Source organism: Cryptotermes secundus, unplaced genomic scaffold (genome assembly GCF_002891405.2).
Source record: "Cryptotermes secundus unplaced genomic scaffold, Csec_1.0 scaffold1220, whole genome shotgun sequence".
NCBI classification, from domain to species: Eukaryota; Metazoa; Arthropoda; class Insecta; order Blattodea; family Kalotermitidae; genus Cryptotermes; species Cryptotermes secundus.
Genome location: NW_019744140.1, coordinates 33987 through 47755, shown reverse-complemented (window position 1 = coordinate 47755; position 13769 = coordinate 33987).

The window sequence follows — 13769 nt, the reverse complement described above, 5'->3', positions numbered from 1 at the left end:
ATCCCGAATCAGGAGGCTTCGACAATATCGGAAGTTCTGGTAGCCAACTTCTGCCGCTTCGGCATACCTCGGGAGTTTCACAGTAACCAAGGCCGTAACTTCGAGTCTCGTCTACTGAAAGAAGTTTTGCAACGCCTGGAAGTAAAAAAGACGCGCACCACACCCTTGCACCCACAGTCGGATGGAATAGTGGAACGCTACGTCAAGACCATCGAGGAGCACTTGCGGAAGGTCGTCGCATCGCACCAAAGGGACTGGGATGAGAAGTTACCCCTCTTTCTCCTAGCTTACAGAGCATCCACTCACGACAATACGTGCCTGACCCCTGCTGGCCTAGTGTTCGGACGAGAACTACGACTACCTGCGACCTGCTCTTCGGAGTACCCCCAGACAAGGAACTTCCCACAACCGATTATGCAGCAGACTTGGTGGATCGTATGCATGACATCAAAGATTATGCCCGACGGCACCTGAAGCTCGCCAGCGACCGAATGAAAACTCGGTACGATAAACTAGCCAACTCCGCAGGTTACGATGAAGGTGACAGTTTGGCTCTATCGCCCAACGCGCAAGAAAGGGAAATCGCCGAAACTATAAGCATCCTGGGAAGGTCATTACAAAGTAGTGACCCGGATAAAGGATGTGGTATACCGAATTCAGGTCGAGATTGTTGGTAGTACACCTCGACCGGCTAGCGCCTAATCATGGAGCTGCTCGCGACGAACAACCATAAAAAGGGGAAAGATGTAGTGGTTGGAAAGCAGAGCAACGGGGATGCACCGTTTGGCTATTCGGGATGAACAGCCTTAAGGAGGGAGCAGTGTGACATGTTGCGCAAAGGAGAACCCTTCCCTACCCAGGAGCAACGTGGCAACTCAGGCCACAGTGACGTGGCGGATGAGTCAGCGCTCCCTCCCCTCCCCCCTTCCACGGTGACGTAACGCGCAACGCCGCAGTTGCTAAGTACCCGTAACCAACTTCCAACAGCGTTGCTACGTAACAGGCAAACACAGCCGCTATATAAGAGAGCTGCACTGCCTGCGAGCAGAGTTCAAATATAGCAGCAGTCGCGGTAAGAAGACCCTAACGCGTGGTTCCAAGATTCTATGTGACAGTGTGCAATAACTAAGAAGTCAGCGAGTGGAACACTTATTGTGTGCTTTCAAGACTTCATGTGTGCTGTAGTACAGTTATATTTGGTGTGTAATTCAGAGAGATTTGTATAGCTCCCGCGTTATTAATACATGAAGACTCTTGAAGATGGTGTGATTGGATTTGCGAATAGGGTTATAAAGTGTGAAACCCCGCAAGTGTGTCATAATTAATTGTAGCCGTTACTTGTAGGTTGTTAAATAAACCAATTAACAATCCGAACAGCGTGTTCAGGAACAAAACACGTTACAATATAATTTGTCTGTTAAAGGTTAAGTGTTAATCAGAATCCCTTCTGCTGGTGCAAGAAATGTCTAACTGTAGGGGGACAGCATTTTCAACACCTTGTGTGACCTGTGAATTGTATACTTCATTCCACACATTACTGGCCACAGGCATACTGATTCATTCTCAGAAATTGTATGCGCCTTCCAGCCAGCAGTGCATCAGTCGCTGTGAAACGCAGACTTGTAAACAGGCTAAGAAAAGTAAGAACCGCTGTCTATATGTATATATAAAAATTTTCTTTGATATTCACTAATAGCCTTATACGTATATGTGTTTAATTACATGCATTGTATATTCAACTTCATCACAATTGTGTGTATATACTTTGAGCCATGCAGTGGCTCCGGTATGACGTCATGGGCTTCCAGCCCCTTGATCGAGGTTCTTAAACTTATCCCCCACCCCTCCCCATGTGGGATTGGGTCACGTGGTGTTGCCCTCTCCCCTCCTTCCTACCGCTGGGAGCCTTGCTTGGAAGTTAATGCGAGTTCGGAGGACAGTTCTGGTTATGGATCCATAGGGCCTTGTTCGCGGCGCCAAGCCAGCTGCGGCCGGCGAGATCGCCCGCGGTCGCCCGTCATTGGGTTTGTAGTACGGCNTATTATATTTAAGCATCCTGTTACACTCACACAATATATATGAGACAAACTCCGTCTTAAGTGCAACAATTTTATTGTAGTTCTTTCTTCTTCCCTTCCTCCACACTACATGTTTCGGCCCTAAATGGCCATCATCAGGTGTGTATTTTTACGCAGCTGCTACTCTAAAATTTAAAATCACCAGTCTTTCCAATTGCATGTATAAAATCTTTGTTAACCTACACGCCTCAATTTGATTTCTAAAATTGGCACTTTTTTAAAACTTCAATTCAAATCAAAATGTCTATAAATTTTGTTCTTATTCTTTTTCCAAATTTTTAAAAATTAAAATTTTCTCGGGGTACACGCCCTATGTCTATAGTAATGCAGCGGCTACTTCTTGATTTATCGCTGTTCAGGTATTATCTGTAAGCTACGTAAGAATACACACCTGATGATGGCCATTTAGGGCCGAAACATGTAGTGTGGAGGAAGGGAAGAAGAAAGAACTACAATAAAATTGTTGCACTTAAGACGGAGTTTGTCTCATATATATTGTGTGAGTGTAACAGGATGCTTAAATATAATACTGTGCTTATAATTTATACTGTGTATTTGGTTTAGACTGAGCCTGTGGCCCGGCTAGAAAGTAGTAGTTATCTTTTCATGCAACCAAGGCAAATTGTTGCACCCGTAAATATGGGCCATTCTGCCCGAGCTAGATGCCGCTGTGTGCGAGCGTGTAAATGTGCAATTAGTTGAGTTCTTCTGTTTAATTTCTTGGGCTCGTGCACTGTAACGACAATGAATTTTCGTCTTTGGTTATTTGTCAGTTGTGCTTATTAAATTGTTATTTGTTATTATATTGATTGCCATCATTTGTAACTAGATTTACCTCGCTGCTAGCTTGGATCCCTTACTCTAACTTAGGGAGCGTGCGAGCACAGCACGAGAACCGTATGACGGAGCACCGTTTCCCCCTCCGACTGAGGAAGCGTAGACAGAGCCGAAAGGTGCCAGAGAGTGACGGTACAAGTGGTAGCAGAGCGTAGACGGCACAAGTGGTGGCAGAGCGATCGATTTTCACTTAGGAGCTTTGGAACGCTAATTAATAGCCCCCTAGGCTGTGCCTGGGTCGATGGATTGTAAATAACCTGTCATAGGCTCTGTGTATGTTTACGTATATTTAACTGATACCTTTTCTTGTTGTGTTCCATGCTTAGTCAAAATGCCACGCATGTGGAGCCATGAATTGTCCAAGCAGCAGCTGGAGAGTTTAGCAAGTCAACTAGGGGTATCGACGAAAGGAACTCTGGACGACTTGAGGAAGCGGGTGAGAGATAAGTGGACCACGATCGAGCCTTACCTGCCTCCACAGGCGTCAGCTAAGTCATTTCAAACTATGAACCCCATTCAACGGAGTACTGAACCCACAAGTCATTTGGATGCTCCCGTAAACAAGATGAAGATCAAATTAGTGACTGACTTAATTGCTGCCATTCCCCCCCGCCCTTGATAGATATGGACCCTGAGCAGATAATTAAATTTTTAATTCCAGTAAATCAGATAATTGAATTAAAATTGTTACCCGACACCGAATTTATGGCGTTGTTCATTGACCGAACATCGGGCAGGCTTATGCACATTTTAGGAACACATTTGGGAACCACAGATACTTGGGGGGGTATTTCAAGCAGAAATTATCTCAACGTTTCTCCCACCCGGTATTAAAGAGCAATTTTTGGTGTCATACGTCCTCGACAGGTTTCAATCTCCTACAGAAGGCTAGACAGAGAACATCATGTCGGTCATATCAGCGGCCAAAATATTGGGTTTTTTGGGCACTCAGGTACAATTAGTCCACCGCATAGTGCAAAATTTGCACCCCAAAATTAAATCCTATTGTGTATTTCAAAACCGGCCGGAGTCGATTGCAAGTTTATTTTCCTTAGCGACAACGGTCACAGAAGCAGTGGCGGTTGAGGACCAGCGTCGATTGACGACTGGGTCCTTTCCGCGAGGGGGTGATGCCAGGCCGTTTGTGAACGCCATGGTTCAAACCAAGGGTTCACCGGCAAAAACGGAGCTTAAGAAGCATGCTGGGCCTGTGGAAAAACAGGCAATTTCCAACGAGCATGCCCTTCCAAGACTCGTCCGACTTCGCGGGCCGGACGTTCGGGAAACGCCAGAGGCGTTCGGCAGTGAACAGTTCATTCCGGGCACCCAGCGTGTCACAGCCTCGGGAAACTTGCTATCGCTATGACTCACGTTTACTGACCCCATGTGTAACACTGAGTATTGGGGCGTATTGGTTACCCGCCGTATTCGACTCTGGATCTTCCCGCTCCTTCATAAGGCGGGATGTTCTACACAATATTAAGGAGTTAGGGCTGCCATGTAAGCTGCAACCCGTACAGGAGCGCTGCGTCATGGCGAATGGAGAGCCCTGTGTTATCGCTGAGACAGCGGTTTTGGGTATTAAGATTGGCACTTTTTCTTGGAAATGGCATTTTTCTATCGTATGCGATAGTCCCATCCCGTGTATCTTGGGCGTGGACTTTATGTCGCACGTCAAAGTGCAAATTGACTTCGTGGCTCGGAAATATAGTTTCCGGTTGTGCCCCGAGAAAGATTTTGATTTTGAGCCTTTTGAGTTACATCTAGGGACGTCGCTGAAATTTCCATCTCCCGCCAAGCCTGTCGCGGGATTGTTGTGCGGACCCTCTGTAGCTGGTTCAGGGAGCCTGTTGATATTGTTGAATTGTTGCAAGAGTTTCCGGGCCTGTTTCCGGACAGGCTAGGTACAGTCAAGGGTATGACCTGCCATCTTGATCTCAGCGACAATATCCCTGTACGCTCGAGGCCCTGCCAGTGCTCGCCTCCGCGATTAAAATTGCTGTGGGAAATAGTCCAGGATTTGTTGGACAAAGGAGTTGTCCGGAAAAGCTTTTCTCAATACGCTAGTCCGGCGGTTTTAGTTCCGAAGCCATCAGGTCAGCGAATGGTGATTGATTATCGCCTTCTAAACAAGAAAATCGTGTTTGACGCTTTTCCTATGCCAAACGTGGAGAGTGCCTTTTCTCATTTTGAGAAAGCGACGATTTTTTCTGTACTGGACCTAAATTCTGCATATTACCAGATTCCCCTGTAGGCCAAGAGCCGAAAGGCAACGGCCTTTTGCACCCCCTTTGGGTTGTTCAAGTTTACAAAATTGCCCATGGGGATTAGCGTCGGATGCCAAGTGCTGTCTCGAGTTGTCGACACCTTATTCGGGGACCTCAAGTGCAAGTTCGTATTGTCACGTGTCTTGAGTTCGAATCTCGTTGGCCACGTGTGTAAGTCCAATGCCACTTCTGACATCAGTTTGTCACGTATAGGGTGTATAACGCGACAAATAACTTCACTCCGTATTTGATATTGCGAATTTTATTTCACATTCTCACTTACAATTACCCAAATTACAATCTGACAATTACTGCCATCGGCAGTATCACAAATACTACACTGCAAATGGCAGAATACAACTGACTGGCTGCTGGCTAACTTGTAAATGCTGCTCCCACACTCGCTCGTAGGCTTGCTCAGAACTAACTCGGAACTGAGAACTGTTGATCACGCAATTTTACTCGTTCACGGCTGACTGGAGAACTGTCTTCGGCCGCTGATACACTTTAACTGTCTCCAACGACGGCTACAAGTTAACTCGACTACAACTGAACTCGCCGACGCCACATTACAACTCTCCTCGCAGGCAGTGCAGCTCTCTTATATAGTGGCTGTGTGCCTGTTACGTAGCAACGCTGTTACCTCACGCCGTCTTACGTCACCGCGCGGAGGGGGGATGACTGAGCGCTGACTCACCCGCCGCGCCACTGGTTCTCCGTTGCGCAACATGTCACAGTATATAATTTTGTGGATGACTTAGTGGTTTATTATCGATCTCGCGGGGGGGCACCTGGATCACCTGAGGGAAGTTTTCTCTAGGTTGCAGAAGACAGGGTGTACTTTGAATCAGAAGAAGCTCCGCTTGGCGCAACGAGAAATCCCGTTTGTAGGTTATCTGCTGTCAGCTGAAGGAATCCGGATTTTACCCGAGAGGGTAGAGGCTATTACATCGTTTCCTCTCCCTAAAAACCTGAAGGCGGTTCGGAGGTTCTTGGGATTGGCCGGATTTTATGGCCGGTTCATCCCACGTTTCTCTCACTTTGCCGAACCGCTGCATGCGCATAAGCGTAAAAACGCTCGTTTCGAATGGAATGATCCCCAACAGGCGGCGTTTCTCCAGTTGAAGGAAGCCTTATCGAATCCTCCAGTATTGCAGATCCCAGATTTTTTTAAGCAATTTTCCCTTGTTTGCGACGCTAGCGACGTCGCCATCTCGGCCGTCCTCCAGCAAGGGAACGGTGAGCAGTGGGCGCCCGTTGTGTATGCCAGCCAGCTGTTGCCTCTGGCGGAGCGCCGATATGCAGTTTAGGAGTGTTCAGCTGTCGTATATTGTTTTGAAAAATACAGAAATTATTTAGATCATAAAGAGTTCACACTGCTCAGCGACAACCAAGCTCTGGCCTGGCTGCTTCGACACGCGAAATAATTAGGGCACATTGGGCGTTGGCTTCTTCAGCTAGCACCATTTAAATTTCGTGCTACCCATATAAGTGGGAAAGCGAATGTGGTAGCTGACTGTCTCACTCGCCAGTATGAACAGCCCCCTGAAGATGCGACGTTGTCAGGTCTAGCCCTCGGCCAGCTTCCCGAAGCATTTCAATCGATCACAGAGCACCAGAAAAAGGACCCCCTGTGCAGAGATATCTATCAGAAGGTCGTTCAGAATGACCCAAGTGTAAGGCAATTTAAATTGCTGAATGGTGCTCTGGCTTACCATCCATCTAGAGTGAGGACAAAAATGTATCTTATTCCCGAAGCGTTGCGGCCGATGATCTTAGAGTACTTCCATAAGTCTCATTTGAGCGCCCATCTGGGCATAACAAAGACACTGAATCGCATCGCTAGGGTTTTCTATTGGCCCAATATGAGAAGGTAAGTGGCCGCCTTTGTAACACGTTGCCAGGATTGTCAGCGGGCCAAGCAGGCCCCGACACTCGGGTTGGCCTCCATGCCAGTCAAGTGGTAACACGCCCCATGGAGCGCATTTGTATTGACTTTGTAGGACCAATCATCAGGAGCCGGAAGGGCAACATAGCCATCTTGGTGGTTCTCGATGGCTTTTCGAAGTTCATAAGCATGTACCCCGTTAGGCAGATTTCTGCTGAAGTTGTCAGAAGTTGTCTTGTGGAAAGGTTTTTCGCGTCCTTTGGCGTCCCCCAGGCGACTGTGTCGGACAATGCCATGGTGTTTAAATCTAAGATCTTCTACGACTTCGGTTTTTCCTGGGGAACACGGCACATCACAACCTCGCCGTATTACCCCCAGGCATCGCAAGTAGAGCGATTCAATCGCAATTTGAAGGTGGCATTGTCCATTTATCATCACGATCAGCACACTCACTGGGACGACCATTTATCATCCTTCACCCTAGTCTTTAACACTGCTTGGCATGAGTCGACTGCAGCAACTCCTGCCTCGCTGTTCTTGGGGAGACACCTGAACCATCGCCTTGGGTTAAAATGGGAGATAGCAGAATTGGACTTGGATAAGGAAGTGAAGGACATTCGAGAATTTTGGCAAGAGGCGATAGGCAATTTAAAGAAAGCTCAAGCCCATGTGGTGGAAAGTTATATTGTGGGTAGGAGGCAGGTCGACTTCCGAGTGGTAGACTTAGTCTTAGACTTTGCGTTCCGCAAAATTGGACCTTAAATGGTCAGTACCTATGAGATTAGCGAGGTTTGTGTCGCCCATTACAGTGTTGTTGGCTAAACCGTATTCAGGGGTAACTGTACGAAAAGCCCATGTCTCCCAATTAAAGAGACACCTTCCACTGGGCTAGATGGAACGCAGAAGCATGATTTGTTATTGTTGATGCCTTGTTATCTTAGAATGTAAACTGTACCGGCTAGATAGGTAATTTATGGCCATGTATTTAAGTTTATTTTTCCTTCCGAGGAGGCTGTCTTGTGTCTCTCCCTCCCACACCCATACCCTAGCCCGGATGGATGGAGACGCGACGCAGGACTTCAGACCCCCCTTCTCACTTGGTTGGACCCAATCGCCGTGCGCTCAGTCGATTCTTCTGGCCTCACGCTGCGGTCCCTTGAGGGCCCTGTAGGGACTGCATAAGACCGGCCAAACATGAAACCACCAACTACTGTCACCCATGAATGGCAGAGCGGCAGGAGACGCGGACATTAGGGAAGAGTGTTTAGTGCGCGTGAACTGGAATGCACATTTCAGGGAAGGGATGTGCTGGGGCATAAATGATACCACAGACTAGAACGGAAGGTGAATGGAGCCGTAGTGAGTCGAAGGTGATATGGACCCGTAGTGGCACACTAAGGAGTCTGGAGGACTGAGACATTGAAAATCACCGACGGAGCTAAATGTAGGTCATGGGTAAATCATTGAGATTGATATTGTGTTGCTACTCACGACTAGGCGCAAGTACTCTACTCTTCCTAGAGAGAACGGAGGGACGGGGCGGGATGCTGAACCATGCAGTGGCTCCGGTATGACGTCATGGGCTTCCAGCCCCATGATCGAGGTTCTTAAACTTATCCCCCACCCCCTCCCCATGTGGGACTGGGTCACGTGGAGTTGCCCTGTCCCCTCCTTTCTACCGCTGGGAGCCTTGTTTGGAAGTTAATTCGAGTTCGGAGGACAGTTCTGGTTATGGATCCAAAGGGCCTTGCTAACGGCGCCGAGCCAGCCGGAGTGATTGTCAAATTCCTGTTCGGCTGGGAGTCCAAAATTGGTTTCGGCAAGTAGTGGGCTGGTTCGCGGCCGGCGAGATCGCCCGCGGTCGCCCGTCGTTGGGTTTGTAGTACGGCGGCGACTCGTACCAGTTTAGTTAAACCTGTGCTTATAATTTATATTGTGTATTTGATTTAGACTCAGCCTGTGGCCTGGCTACAAAGTAGTAGTTATGTTTTCATGCAACCAAGGCAAATTGTTGCGCCAGTAAATATGGGCCATTCTGCCCGAGTTAGATGCCGCTGTGTGCGAGCACGTAAATATGCAATTAGTTGAGTTGTTCTGTTTAATTTCTTGGGCTCGTGCGCTGTAACAACGATGAATTCTTGTCTTTGGTTATGTGTTAGTTGTGCTTATTAAATTCTGTTATTTATTATATTGATTGCCATCATTTGTAACTAGATTTACATCGCTGCTAGCTTGGATCCCTTACTCTTAACTTAGGGAGCGAGCGAGCACAGCACGAGAGCCGTATGACGGAGCACCGTTTCCCCCTCCGATTGAGAAAGTGTAGACAGAGCCAAAAGGTGCCAGAGAGTGATGGTACAGGTGGTACAAGTGGTAGCAGAGCATAGACGGTACAACTGGTATTAGGATTTGTTGCCAATGCCAGTTCTTCACTATTGCTTTCTACACCTTTTACACATTCTTTGTATCTAATGTTCAGAAACCTTTCTGTCTGAATGACAACCAATCACCTGACAGCATGTACAGGGGCAACTCCAAGAGTGTCATGTATATTAAATTTATTTCAAACAAAGGGCAACAGGTAATGCTTGTCTATATTCAGTCACACATTGTCACAAATCTTTAGAGAATCATTACCCTGTTAGAAATTCTCAACACAATGACACCTCTATGTTATAACATGGATACAGACTGCATGGGAGACAGAAAACAAATGATAAACTTTTTTCATGTTCACAGACAAGCGGCATTTCTGCACACTTGTGTCATCTGCCTAACAGTGCACATACAGCTCACCTCAGGTTCAGCCTTTATTTCTGGAAATGTTATTGGGACAGGATCCTCTTCCTCTTCTGCATCTGAGACTGCCTCAGCTTTCACATTCATGGCCTGATTTGCATCATGAGTAGTTGGGTATGCCTCACCATATGGATCCACTAACGCATTTTCCAATTTTGTAGAGTTCTGTAAAAACCATCACATCCTTCTCAGAAATGGATGCACAACACCCTACATTAACCAGCATATGCTCTCTTTGCTATGTCGGTCTCTCGTCACATATAACTCATATAAGAGCTGTTCAGTACAGATGTTCTTCCCTGCAGCTATCAATAGATAGTACTCAGTTCATACCTCAGTGACCTCACTGCAAAAGTACAGAAAATATCTTTTTTGGTACCTAAAACATCATAATAAAGAGCTCCACAACTTGTAACCTTCATTCACCAAGCATAATTATATGATGAAGTTAAGGAGCATGAGATGGGCAGTTCATACAACAGGCATGGGGGAGAAGAGGAATGAAGACAGGATATGGTGAGAAAGGCAGAAAGTGCTCATTACTGTGATCACACATGCTCATCATGGCTCTGTATCCTAAGGCAAAGAGACCCAGTAAAACCCATTCCAAACAATTTCTTTCAAATCTATCTTAATAGCATCTCCCCATTCACACTTAGGTCTCCCAAGTGGTCTGCTTCTCCATGGTTTGCCCTCCAAAACTTTCTGTGCATTTCTCACTGTTCCATGTGCACTACATGACTTACCCACATCACTCTCCTTGAACGCATTGCTCTCCTAAATAATATCCCAAACCATTATCGCCCTAGTGTATGAAAGTCCCCACATGGATTATGCTAACAAACAGAAGCGTGTCACAAAATATTTAGTTTCTTTGGCCAAGACAACTGACATACAATAAAATTCATGTCTGTGCACACAAGTGCGAAACACAATTATTTCGCTTATATCAGGAAACTTTTCTTCAGCTCTATACAGTACAATTTTTGCCACTCTTGTTGCAAGAGAATGCAGAATCTTTTGTAACCTTGTAGCCTGTTCATCACATGATAAATATCTTGTAGGGTTCACTGTAATTAGCTTACAAGAGTCCTAGTAACTTATTGGTTCTAACAAGTGTACCACTAACTAACTGCGAACAGTTCCGTGACTCCCTAAGAATTTTTGCTGCTATAGAATTTCTCTCAAATACAGTTCAGTTTACACAAAATTTAATTTCATCTGCATCAGAACTGCTTAAAAGGAAACAGAAGTGGTATATCACAAGCAGGATACATTCAACAAACAATAACTGTCTACAGACACTTCAGATAAAGGCCTTCAAAGGCGAGTCAGCAGCACAGTGGAGTTGTTTCAAGTGCACAGACAGACAGACAAAGATGAGAAAGACAACTGGAATTCCTGCATATTTGTGATATTTGCCCTAACTGGACATACAGAAACAACCAGCTCACCTTTACTTCCTGAACTGTCATTAGCACAGGATCCGCTTCCTCTTGTGAGTCTGAGACTTCTTCAGCTTTTATATTCATGGCCTGGCTTGCATCATGACTTGCTGGGTATGTCTCACTGTATGGACCCACTAGAACCTTCTCTGAATTTGTACAGTTCTGTAAAAGCATCACATCTTCTGTCGGTCATGGATGTACAATACCATACATGAAACAATATATGCTCTCCTTGCTGTAGCTGTTTCTCATTACATCTAACCCATAACAGCTGCTCTGTACAGATTTATTCTCTACGCACTTCATAATCTTAGCAAGTGTTAAGTTCATAATGTAGAGACCTTCCTGAAAAACCTATGGTCTCTGTGGAAGTACAGAAAATACATATCCGCGCTTTACGGAACCTAAGTACTCATTACTGTGTTCACACATGGCTTTGCATCCTGCCACAAACAAACACAGTCCAAAACCCCATAATTATACCTTTAAAAAAAACATGTTCACAATTGTCTCCCAAGTGATCTCATTCTTTCAGGTCTTGTCAAAATATCTGTATGCATTTCTCATATTCACATGCGTGCTATATGACCTACCCATATCACGGTCTGAACAGCCATTCACAGGACCTGGACCAGCTTGCGGCATCTCAATTGGAGTTGCGAAGGAAGTGATCAGGGACTGGACTGATAGAAACCATAAAAAATACTGGGAATCCATGATTGGACTCAGTCAGGCAAAGGGTTTTATAGCAGGTCCCTCTGCCAGAAGAATGATCTGTTGAGATTAAACAGAGATCAACTAAGACGGGTGGTAGGATTACTTACCAGACACTCCCACCTGAAAGGACAGCTTTTCAAGGTGGATCTGACAGAAAACCCAATTTGTGAAAGGTGCCTACAAGAAAATGAATAAGCAGCACACATCCTGAGTGATTGAGGCCATAGCTTATTCAAGATTTTGTCACTTGTGACTATTATAACATCCCCCTAAAGCAGGTTCCTACACTCTATTAAAAGTGAAGGATTAATAAAGGGCTAGACCAAGCAGAAACACAACAGTTCATTGAAGGTCACAGTGTGGGGGCCGTTATTTATAGCCTACCCCTTACATACATACATACATAGCCATATCACTCTCCTTCAATTGATCCTTCTCCCACATAATGATGCAAAGTTTTACAATATGAAGAACCATGTAAACTCCCCAGATGGATTATTAAAAACTAACACAAGCTTGGCATAAAAACTTTAGTTTCTTAAGATATTAAAATCGACAGATGACAAAAAACTTTTGCCTGTACACACACGCAAACACTCACCATCCTTTCTGTCACAGCAGGAAATGTTTCTTCAGCTCTCTGTAGTAGAATTCTCGGCATTCCTATTGCAAGAGAATGCAGAATCTTTCATAACCTTGAAACCTTATTTTATCACACAAGATGCTTTGTCGGTGGCAAATAAATTAATTTACAAGTATCCTAGTGATATAGCATTATATTTCTAACAAGTATACCAGTATCTAGCTCTGAATATTTGCCTACGTCTGCAAGCAAACATACTAATTATTGTGAAAAAACACACACTGATGTGTACTACTTTCTTCTCACAGAAGAGCCGGCAGAGATTACTGAAGCTTGGTGTCTTGCTACACATTGTATAGTCTAACAAATTGTTGCTCAGTTTTGGAAGGCAGCTAGTTCACCCGTTTTGAGTGAACCACTTGCTTCCACAACGTGGGTAACTGGCTACCAGACTGCAAGGAGTTACTTCCTAGATACAGCAAACCTACTCTACGAATTTACATCGTGGAGCCGCAAAAATGCGTCTGTGTGCACTGCAACCTCGACCAGTTCAATGTAGACCATCAGCTCTCACGACTTCCTTTACATGTCGGATTGGTATGTGTAATAGGCGAGAAACGGCATAAAACAGCAAAAATGTGCATTCTACTAGAAACATCAGCCTCAGAATGGGCATTGCGAAGTTTAGCAGAATCCCAACTAGAACTTGCAACTGCGGAATCATATCACGAACACAATAATTTGTAAAAATATGAGGAAACCGAATTTATCTGGAATGATTCTAATGATTCCCTAAAGAACAGACAAAACTTACGCACTGATATNATTGGGTTTCTGGACTATATCCATCGTCCTAGTTTTTAAGATAACAAAAACACGACGTTTCGGAAACTGGATCTGTTTCCGTCCTCAGGTGAAGGAAAACACCTCAATCACTGGACCAGTGATTGAGGCTAGCTCTTTCTAAGGGACCCAACTGAATAGGTGTTTTCCTTCACCTGAGGACGGAAACAGATCCAGTTTCCGAAACGTCGTGTTTTTGTTATCTTAAAAACTAGGACGATGGATATAGTCCAGAAACCCAATATATCAGTGTGTTATACACCATCGTCAGAATCCTATAGTAAAAACTTACGCACTTCCATTATAAAT